This window comes from Lontra canadensis, unplaced genomic scaffold (genome assembly GCF_010015895.1).
Source record: "Lontra canadensis isolate GAN:19392208 unplaced genomic scaffold, GSC_riverotter_1.0 scaffold99, whole genome shotgun sequence".
NCBI classification, from domain to species: Eukaryota; Metazoa; Chordata; class Mammalia; order Carnivora; family Mustelidae; genus Lontra; species Lontra canadensis.
Window position 1 is genome coordinate 788,601 of NW_022631093.1, and position 12,346 is coordinate 800,946.

Genomic DNA, 12,346 nt, shown 5'->3' on the forward strand with positions numbered 1-12,346 from the left:
TCTTGTTATTGTCATGTCTTGTCTTTTTGAAACTAGCCCTTTTGATGGGTGTGAGGTGAGATGTCTTTGTGGTTTTGATTTACATTCCCTGATGGCTAGTGATGTTGAGCATCTTTTCATGTATCTATTGGACATCTGTGTATCTTCTTTAGAAAAATGTCTATGTAGGTCCCCTGCCCATTTTTTAGTCATATTTTTTTGCTTTTTATGGTGTTGAATTTAATGAGTTCTTTCTGTATTTTGGGTGTTAACCCCTTATTGAATATAACATTTGCAAACATCTCCCATTCAGTAGATTGCCCTTTCATTTTTATTCAGACAATCATTGCCCTTTATGGTTTCCTTCACTTTGCAAAAGCTTTTTAGTTTGATGTAGTCCCAATAGTTTTATTTTTGTTTTCATTTCCCTTGCCTGAGGAGACATATCAGGAAAAATATGGCTAAGACCAACATCCAAGAGTTTACTACCTATGTTTTCTTCAGGAGTTTTTATAGTTTCAGGTCTTATATTTAAACGTTTAATCCCTTTTTAGTTTATTTTTGTATGTGGTGCATGAAAGTGTCCAGTCTCATTCTGTTGCATGTAGCTATGAATTTGGGTTTTCTTGACAGTGGGTTTTCTCCAGCTTGGGGCTCTCTGCCTGAGGACTCAGGCACTCCCTGTCTCCTGAGTGGAGCTGAAGCAGAGTGAAGTCTGGCTTTCCCCCATCTCCTGCTCTGGGGTAGAGACATCTCCTTTCCTAAATTTGTGGCTATGATAGGGTCTGTGGACACTTTGAACTTTTTGAAATGAGAGACCCAGGAAAAACGTGGCTCTGAACAGGTATTATTTCTTAAATTCTAAAGAAAACATACTCCTTACATGACAGCCAGCTGATACCAAGGCTATAGAAGGAACCCCACCCCCACTCAAGTATCTAGTCCCTGGCTAAAACCAAATGAAAAAGAAATTTGAGAGGGTGAGTTTGGGGCCTGAAAAATGTTTAACTTCAGGCTTTGAGCTCAAAAGAACAAGAAATTTTGACTTGGGATTTTAATTCCTTTGTACCTAGTTATCTCTGGTCCACAAAATTTTCAAAAAGATTTTATCTTTAGACTTTGATTTTTTTCTGGGAATTTGATAACAAGAAAAGATTTACATTCACATTTGATGAAATTCCATATTTTCAGTTTTTGTTATTTTATTTATTATATATTGATATATTCATTCAGTCTCATGTGGAACCTCTGATATACTCTGTTGGGCATTGTGACTGTACATTGTTCAGAATGGAACGTGGGAAATTAGTTTTCAGACTTTGAAATGCAGTATCTTTAGTATTGACTCTGAAGTGTACTTTTCTCACCCGTTTCCTAGCCTTCTTGAGTCAAAATCTAAACTCCCACCAACAGTCCCAGATTGATGCCCAGAAGAGAAGTGGATGTTTTGGGACGAGCAGTTTTATGAGGGGTACTAGACAGAATAGCCAGTGGTTGACCATAGGCTTAGTAGCTAAATAAATGGATTAAAAGAACAAAGACCTGGGCAATGTAGGAATGGAATTCCTTTCTTCTACTTCTGGCTTCCTTGAGGAGGTCTTTTACCTGAGCACCCTTTCTCCTTTTCTCCACTCCATCCCAAGGGGGTGGAGTGATTTATTGGCAAATCTCTGAGGAATAACAACTAATGCAAATTCTTTGCTGTTCTTTCTCTTAGAAGGCAACTGCCCTCAAGGAGCTCATATCCCCTGCTACTCTCCCAGTTCCTTTACCCTAGGTTAAATCCCGGGTTAAATCTGTTTAACTGTGAGGTGAGTATTAGTAAGAACACACGGCTACAGACCTAGGGCCTTATCTTCCAGCCTCATCTCTACCAATAGTAAGATGTAAATATAATGCTGACTTCTATCTTTACTCTTTGTTTTATTTTCTCAGTTTGTCCATAACACAAGTAAGGAAAAGAGGTACTATTTATTGGGGGTCTTTTTGGGGGGACTCCAACAGAAGGTAATTAATATTTTCCAAAGAAAAATGCCACTCATTACAATTCCGGAAGAGTAAATAGCAAAACCCTTTTTTATTTTATTTTAATTCCACTCTAGTTAAAATACGCTGACTAATTACTTGCAGGTATACAATTAAGTTATTCAACAATTCTGTACATTACTCAATGCTCATCGTGATAAGTGTACTCTTAAATAAAACCTTCTACAGATTCCTAAACATACCAAATAGCTGAATCTTGAAGACATGTGATATCTCCATATTATGAAGAATTATATCCTCCCTTTAGCAAACATGAACATCTTCTGATATCCATCTTTTCCTGAATCACTTACAGCCACTTCAATGGAATATAAATAGTGTAAACTGAAAAATATATGCTATATTCTGAACTTACCAATTATTTCCATCAGAAAGAGAGTTCATGCCTTTGTTTCTGCCTAACAATAGTTAATAGCAAACAAATAATTGAATGAGACATTTCCTGAATTCAGAAAGGATAATTAGTTCAACTCCTTTTATTACAGCAGATACTGAAACAAAACAAAACAGAGCATTTAAAAAATCCAGAGAAAGACCTCTTGAAATAGAACCTAATTAATTTTCTTTAATAATAAAAATGTTTTATTGAAGGGCAAAATGCAGTCTTATCAAAGCTTAATGCTCTCCTGAACCCATCCTGTACTATGTAGCCAAATATAAGTGTCTAATGTGATGTGACAAAAATAAAATTTAAAAAGGATAAACTGTTGCTCTCAAGAATAGGATTCTTATCATTCTTCTAGCTAGTGATGGCCTTTGGGCTCTATTATTCTTGGGAATTGTTGATGCTATTCACAGCAAGATGGATACATCAAAAAAAAAAAAAGGAAATAAGAGAAAGAATAGTGACAAAATACATTTTGTAACATGCCATCAAAAATACTGGAAGGAGGGTGCCTGGCTGCTTGGTCAGTGGAGAATATGACTCTTGATCTTGAGGTTGTAAATTTGAGCCCCATGCTGGGTGTAGAGATTACTTAAAAATAAAAATCTTTTAAAAAAAAATACTAGGAGGAATTGTGAATCATTTATCAATTATGTCTTTTTTTTTCCTTTAAGATTTTTAAATTGATTTTATTTTAGGGAGAGAGAGAATGGGGGAGCGAGGGGCAGAGGGAAAGGGAGAGAATCTCAAGGAGTACCACCCCTTCCTACCCCTCCCTACTGAACAGAGAGCCTGATGCAGGACTCTATCTCATAACCCTGAGATCATGACCTGAGCCAAAACCAAGAGTCAGACGCTTAACTGACCACTGAAGTGCCCCTAAATTACTCCTGTTTTAAAGGCACATTCAGAGCAAGAATGAAGATAAAGAAGGAGAGAACTATAGACCTCAGTTGCCTTTACAGTGGTTCCAAAGTACTTTTAGTCATTAGAAATCATTTATTTTTGTTGAAGAATAAGAATTCTAACTGGCTTCTTTCTAGGAAGTGACAAGCTTATTCAAAAATTCATGTGGACCTATGGATCAAAAAAGAAATCTCAAGAAAATTTTGAAAAATTTTTGAACTAAGTAAAAATATAACATAATTTGTGGGATACAGCAAAAACAATGCTTAGAGGGGAAATTTATAGCATTGAATGTATGTCATAGAAGAGAAAAACCTAAAATCATTGATTTAAGCTTCAATCTAAAACTGGAAAAAAGAAGAGCAAATTGAATTTGAAGTAAGCAGAAATAAAGAAATAATAAAAATTAGAGAAGAAATTAATAAAATTAAAAACTTCTCCACTGAAAAATGAAAATCAATGAAATGAAAAGCTGATTTTTTAAAAAGATCACTAAAACCAAATAGCTTCTATCCAAGTTATCCAAGAAAAAGAGAAGACACAAGTTACTAATATCAAAAATGAAAGAGGGAACATCACTAAAGAGCCCATGAATATCAAAAGCATTATAAAGGAATACTATCTCTGAACAGCTCTCTGCTCACAAATTTGATAACCTAGATGAAATGGACCAATTCTTTCAAAGAAACCATCTGCCAGAACTCACACTAAAAGAAATAGACAATCTGAATAAGCCTACATACATTAAAGAAATGTAATTAATAATTAGTAACCTTTTGAAAGAAAAAGCACCAGGCCCAGATGGGTTTGCCAGTGAATACTACCAAACATTTAAGGAAGAAATTTTATCATACTCTGCAATATCTTTCAGAAGACAAGGCAGAGGGGATTCTTCCTAACTCACTCTGTGAGGCCAGCATTGCTCTAAAACCAAAAACAGACAAAGTAAAAAAAAAAAAATTACAGACCAATATCTCTTGTGAATAGATACAGAAATCCCCAACAAATTATTAACAAATTGATTCCACCAATGTACAAAAAGAATTATACACCATGACCAAGTGGGAATTATCCCAGATCTGCAGAAGTAGTTCAACATTTGAAAATCATTTAATGTGATTAAGTCAACAAGCTAAAAAATAAAAGAAACACATAATATTAATAGATGCAGAACAAGTATCTGACAAAATCTAACACTCGTTTATTTTTGTTTGTTTTTATTGTACTATGTTAGTCACCACAAAATACATCATTAGTTGTTGTTGTTGTTGTTGTTGTTGTTGTTTTAAGATTTTATTTATTTATTTGACAGAGAGAGAGAGAGAGATCACAAGGAGGCAGAGAGGCAGTCAGAGAGAGAGTGGGAAGCAGGCTCCCCTCTGAACGGACAGCCTGATTTGGGGCTTGATCCCAGCACCCTGAGATCATGACCTGAGCTGAAGGCAGAGGCTTTAACCCACTGAGCCACCCAGGTGCCCCACATCATTAGTCTTTGATTCCAATATTTGTTGGAATACCCAGTACAACACCCAGTGCTCCATGCAGTATGTGCCCTCCTTAATACCCACCATCCCTCCATCCATCCCCCCACCGTCCTTCCTTCCAAAACCCTCAGTTTGTTTCTTGGAGTCCACAGTCTCTCATGGTTCATCTCCCCTTCCAATTTCCCCCAACTCACTTTTCCTTTCCATCTCCTAATGTCCTCCATGTTATTCCTTATGTTCTACAAGTAAGTGAAACCATATGATAATTGACTTTCTCTAACTGACTTATTTCACTCAGCATAATCTCCAGTCCCATCCATGTTGATGCCAAAGGTTGGGTATTCTTCCTTTATAATGGCTGAGTAATATTCCATTGTATATATACCACATCTTCTTTATCCATTTGCCTGGTGAAGGGCATCTCAGCTCTTTCCACAGTTTGGCTATTGTGGCCATTGCTGCTGTGAACACTGGGGTACATATGGGCCTTCTTTTCACTCCATCTGTATCTTTGGAGTAAACACCCAGTAGTGCAATTGCCAGGTCATAGGGTAGCTCCTTTTTTAATTTTTTTGAGGAATCTCCACATTGTTTTGCAGAGTGGCTGCACCAACTTGCATTCCCACCAACAGTGTGAGAGGATTCCCCTTTCTCTACTTTCTCTCCAACATATGTTGTTTCCTGACTGGTTAATCTTTGCCATTCTAACTGGTGTAAGGTGGTATCTCAATGTGGTTTTAATTTGAATTTCCCTGATGGCTAATGATGACAAACATTTTTTCACGTGTCTGTTAACCATTTGTATGTCTTCATTGGAGGAGTGTCTGTTCATGTCTTCTGCCCATTTTTGGACAGGATTATTTGTTTTTTGGACATTGAGTTTGAGAAGTTCTTTATAGATCTTGGATATCAGCCTTTTGTCTGTAGCGTCATTTGTAAGTATCTTCTCCCATTCCGTGGGTTGCCTCTTTGTTTTGTTAACTGTTTCCTTTGCTGTGCAGAAGCTTTTTGTCTTGATGAAGTCCCAAAAGTTCATTTTCGCTTTTGTTTCTTTTGCCTTTGGAGACATGTCTTGAAAGAAGTTGCTGTGGCCAATGTCGAAGAGGTTCCTGCCTATGTTCGTCTCTAGGATTTTGATGGATTCCTGTCTCACATTGAGGTCTTTCATCCATTTTGAGTTTATCTTTTTGTATGGTATAAGAGAATGGCCAAGTTTCATTCTTCTATACATAGCTGTCCAATCTTCCTGGCACCATTTTTTGAAGAGACTGTCTTTTTTCCACTGGATATTTTTTCCTGCTTTGTAGAAGATTATTTGGCCATAGAGTTGAGGGTCCATATCTGGGCTCTCTACTCTGTTCCACTGGTCTTTATGTCTGTTTTTGTGCTAGTACCATGCTGTCTTGGTGATCACAGCTTTGTAATAAAGCTTGAAATCAAGCAATGTGATGCCCCCAGCTTTGTTTTTCCTTTTCAGCATTTCTTTACCAATTTGGGGTGTTTTCTGGTTCCATACAAATTTTAGGATTGTTTGTTACAGCAGTTTGAAAAATGCTGCTGGTATTATGATTGGGATGGCATTGAAAGTATAGATTGCTCTGGGCAACATAGATATTTTAACAATTTTTATTCTTCTGATCCATGAGCAAGGAATGTTTTTCCATCTTTTTGTCTTCTTCAATTTCTTTCATGAGCATTCTGTAGTTCCTTAAGTATAGATTCTTTACGTCTTTGGTTAGGTTTATTCCAAGGCATCTTATGGTTTTTGGTGCTATTATAAATGGAATTGATTCTCTAATTGCCCTTTCTACAGTTTTTTGTTAGTGTATAAGAAAACAACTGATTTCTATGCATTGATTTTGTATCCTGCCACATTACTGAATTGCTGTATGAGTTCTAGTAATTTGGGGATGGAGTCTTTTGGGTTTTCCACATAAAGTATCATGTCATTTGCAAACAGAGGAAGTTTGACTTCTTCTTTGCCAATTTGAATACCTCTTATTTCTTTTGTTGTCTGATTGCTGTTGCTAAGACTTCTAGTACTATGTTGAAAAACAGTGGCAAGAGTGGGCATCCTTGTTGTGTTCCTGATCTCAGTGGGAAGGCTCTCAGCTTTTCTCCATTGAGAATGATGTTTGCTGTGGGTTTTTCATGGATGGATTTTATGAAGTTGAGGAATGTTCCCTCTATCCCTATTTGAAGAGTTTTAATCAGGAAAGGAAGGTGTATTTTGTTAAATGCTTGTTTTGCATCAATTGAGAGGACCATGTGGCTCATTGATTTGTTCTGTCACACTGATTGATTTGTGAATGTTGAACCACCCTTGCATCCCAGGTATAAATCCTATCAGGTCATGGTGGATAATGTTTTTAATGTACTGTTGGATCCTATTAGCTAGGATCTTATTGAGAATCTTGGTATCAATAGTCATTAGGGATATTGGTCTGAAATTCTCCTTTTTGATGGGGTCTGTGCCTGGTTTGGGGATCAAGGTAGTGCTGGCTTAATAGAAAGAGTCTGGAAGTTTTCCTTCTGTTTCTTTTTTTTTTATTTTTAAACAACCTCAGGACAATAGTATTATTTCTTCTTTGAATGTTTGGCAGAGTTCCACAGGGACTCCATCAGGTCCTGGACTCTTGTTTTTTGGGAGGTTTTTGGTCACTGCTTCAATCTCGTTACTAGATATTGATCTATTCAGGTTGTCAATTCTTTCCTGTTTCAGTCTTGGAAGTTTATAGGTTTCCAGGAATGCATCCATTTCTTCTAGGTTGCTTAACTTATTGGCATATAGCTGTTGATAATAACTTCTGATGATTGTTTCTATTTTCTTGGTGTTAGTCGCTAACACTCATTTATGATAAAAGTTCTCAGCAAACTTGGAATAGAAGGGGACTTCCTCAACTTGATAAAGAATATCTATAAAAATCTACACCTACTTAAGCACAAGAAACTAGACACTTTCCTGCTAAGATCAAAAACAAGGTAAGTATGTCCCCTCTCACCACTCCTTTTCAGAACCATACTGGAAGTCCTATTTAATACAATAAGACAAGAAAAAGAAATGAGAGGTATACAGATTAGGAAGGAAGAAATAAAACTGTTTTTATTCACAGATGACATGATTTTCCATGTGAAAAATACAGAACGAATAAAAAAACATCAAAAGCTCCCAGAACTAAAGCTTTTAAAACAAGGTTGTGGGATACAAGGTTAATATACAGAAGCCAGCCACTTTCCCATATACCATCAATGAACAAGTGGAATTTTAGATTAAAAAAAAAAATACATTAGTACATTAGTATCCCCAAAAATGAAATTTAGGTGTAAATTTAACATGTCTATGTACTATCTATATGAGGAAAACTACAAAACTCTGATGAAGGAATCAAAGAAGAACCAAATTAATGGAGATGCTTTCCATATTCATGAACAGGAAAACTCAGTATCATCAAGATGTCCATTCTTTCCAGTTCAATCTAACTATTCATTGCAACCCCAATCAAAATCCCAACATGCATTCAGTTTTTACAAAAAGTATTTGTAAAAGATGTATCTAATAAAGCACTTTTATACAAAATATAAATATAACTCTTCAAAATCAGCAATAAGAAAACATATAAATAATATAAACATTGACAAGAGACCTGAAAAGATCTAGAAAGAAGATATACCTATGAGAAATAAGCATATAAAAATTCTCAGTATCATATGTCATTAGGAAATAGCAAATTAAAACAACAATAAGATATAACTACACACCTGTTAGAGTACCCAAAATACAAAACCCTGACAATACCAAATGCTAGCAAGAATGTAGAGCAACAGGAACTCTCCTTCATTGTTGATGGGCATGTAGAATGATACAGCTACTTTGGAAAACAGTTTGGCAGTTTTTTATAAAACTAAATATACTTTCACTATAAGATGCAGTAATTATGCTTCTTAGTCTTTATCCAAAGGAGTTGAAAACTTACATGTATGACCACGCGTGTGCGCACACACACACACACACAAACCACCTGCACATAGATGTTTATGGCATCTTTATTCTTAATTGTCAAAATTTGGAAGAAACCAAGATGTACTTCTGTATGTAAATGAATGAATAAACTGTTTCATCGGACAATGGAATATTATTCAGCACTAAAAGAATTGAGCTATATGGGGTGCTGGGGTGGCTCAGTAGGTTAAACCACTGCCTTCAGCTCAGGCCCTGATCTCAGAATCCCAGGATGGAGTTCCGCATCAGGCTCCCAGCTCTGCAGGGAGTCTGCTTCTCCCTCTGACCTTCTCCCCCCTCATGCTCTCTCTCACTCTCTCTCTAACAAATAAATAAATAAAATCTTAAAAAAAAAAAAGAATTGATGAATAAACGCATGAAAAGATACGGAGAAACCCTAAAACACATTACTAAGAGAAAAAAGCCAATCTGAAAAGGCTATAAACTGTGTGATTCCAACTATATGACATTTTGGAACAAGGCAAAATTATGAAGACCATAAAAAGATCAATGGTTAGTGGGGAAGGATAGATGAAAAGTCAGAGCACAGAGAATTTTTAGTGTAGTAAAAATATTCTTAATGGTACTATAATGATAGATGTCATTATACATTTTTTCAAACTGATAGAATGTACGACACCAACAATGTGCCCTAATGTAAACAATGACTTTATATGGTAATGATGTGTTAATGTGGGTTCACCGATTGTAACATATGTATATACTACTCTGGTTCAGGATGTTGATAGTAGGGACAGGAGATAATATAGAAACTCCCAAACTTTTTGTTCAATGTTTCTATGAAATTAAAACTGCTCTAAAACATACAGTCTTTTTTTCTTTCTTTCTTTTTTTTTTTTTTTTTAAGTAGTCTCCATACCCAGCCTGGAGCCCAGTGCAGGGCTTGAACTCAGGAACCTGAGATCAAGACCTGAGCTGAGATCAAGAGTCAGACAATTAACTGACTGAGCCACCCAGCTGCCCCATAAAGTCTCTTTTCAAAAATCATATACAAGGGTCTAATAAAAGCCAAAATGAAATTGAAAATGAACATTGGAGTGTCAACTACACTTTAATCTAAAAAACAAAGACAAAAAACAAAACAAAAAGACTGAAGGAATCACACTTCCACTTTCAAACCTTACTACAAAGCTACAGTAGGGGTTCCTGGGTGGCTTAGTCAGTTAACTGTCTGCCTTTGGCTTTTGTCATGATCCCAGGGTCCTGGGGTCAAGCCACATGTCAGACTCCCTGCTCAATGGGAAGACTATTTCTCCTTTCCCTCTGCCTCTCCTGCCAGCTCATGCTCTCTCTCTCACTTGCTCTCTCTCTCTCTCAAATAAATAATATCTTTTTTTTTTTTTTAAAGCTACAGTAATCAAGACAGTCTGGTACTGGTGTAAGGATAAATATATAGATCAGTGGAGTAGAATTGAAAGCCCAGAAACAAATCCTCATATTTATAGTTAGTTGATTTTTTAATGAGTGTGCCAAGACAATTAAATGGGAAAATAGTCATTTAACAAATGGTAGTAGGACAGCTAGATAGCCATAGGCCAAACAACGAAGTTGGACAATGTGAAGTGCAAAAACTTAAAATGGATTAAAGACCTGAATGTAAGAGCTAAAACTATAAAACTCGGAAGAAAATATAGGTATAAAATGTTGTGGCCTTGATTAAGCAATGATTTCTTAGAGATGACACCATGAATACCAGTAACAGGGGATAAGTAAATTGGACATTATCAAAATTAAAAATTTGTGTGTTTAAAAAAAAAAAAGCTAGGGCAGTAATACTTACATCAAACAAAATTGACTTTAAAACAAAGACTGCAACAAGAGACAAAGAGTGCATTACATAATGATAAAGGGATCAATGCAACAAAAATATTTAATAATCTTAAATAAGCATTGAACACTGGATCACCTAAATACAAAATATTAATAGACATAAAGAGAGAAAATGATGGCAATACAATAATAAGGGACTTTAACATTCTACTTACGTCAATGGGTAGATTATCTAGATAGAAAATCAATAAAGAAGCAATGTCTTTGAATGGCACATTGGACCAGATGGACATAATAGTCACATACAGAACATTCCATCCAAAAACAACAGAATGTGCATTCTTTTCAAGTGTACATGGAACATTCTCCAGAATAAGTCACACATTAGGCCATAAAGCAAGCATTAATAAATTTAAGAAGATTGAAATCATACTATGCATCTTTTCCAATCACAAAGTATGAAAGTAGAAATGAATCACAAGAAAAAAAAAAAACTGGAAGAAACAAAAAACTGAACAACAGGATACTAAGCAACCAGTGGGTCAATGAAGCAATCAAAGAAGAAATTTAAAAATACATGAAGACAAATGAAAATAAAAACATAGTGGTCTAAAAGTCTTTGGGACACAGAAAGAAGTTCTAAGAGGGCAGTATGTAACAATATAGGCCTTCCTCAAGAAACAAGAAAAAGACCAAATGAACAATCTAACCTTACACCTAAAGGAACTAGAAAAAGAAGAAAACCCATGGTAAGGAGAAGAAAGGAAATAATAATGATCAACAGATAATCAGGATAATCATCAGCCATCACGAAAATGCAAATCAAAACCACAAGATACCACTTCACACCCGCTAGGATGACTATAATAAAAAAGGCAGTGTTGGTCTAGATGTAGAGAAACTGGAGTCTTCACATGCTTCTGATGGAATTGGAAAATGGGTCAGTCCCAACTTTGGCAGATTTTCAAAGGTTACATGTAGACTAATCATGTGACCAAATGAGTAACCATATAAGCAATTCCATTTGTGTTCAGAGTCCTTGGGTAAATGCCTAGTAAAAGTAAAACCTATATCCACACAAAAACTGTCCACAGATCCTATGGTAACATTATTCATAAGAGCCAGATATGGAAACAATGCAAATGTCCATCAACTGATGAATGGAAAAACAAAACGTGGCATATAAAAAGGAATGAAGTATTGGTACATGCTACAATATGGATGCTAAATTAAAGAAGTCATTCCTAGGTATCTTATGGCTTTGGGTGCAGTTGTAAATGGGACGGACTCCTTAATTTCTCTTTCTTCTGTCTTGTTGTTGGTGTAAAGAAATGCAAATTAAAAATTTAAAAAAGAAAACAAGCAAAGGAAAAATATAAAAAAAGTATATATATATATATGAGACTGGTGACTAGAACCAGGTCACCCACCTAATTTTGGGAGTATGTTGGTCTCTTAGAAGAAACTACCTCCCAAAATTTTAAAGAATGAAAAACATATATAAGGGTAAACACAAAGAAGGGATGGAATATGCCTATAAAGATGAAAAAAAAATTTTTTAACTTCTAAAAAAGGAGTTGATAAAGTAAGTTGGTTGGGAGAATAAAGAAAAAGAAAGTGGAGAGAATTTGCTCGGGCTGGAGACTAGAACAAGCCTGGAGCTAGATTTAGGGTATATTTTGATCTATTAGAAGAAGTTATGCCCCAAATTTTTTAGAAGAAAAAACCCTATGTCTTACACATCACTTTATCCCT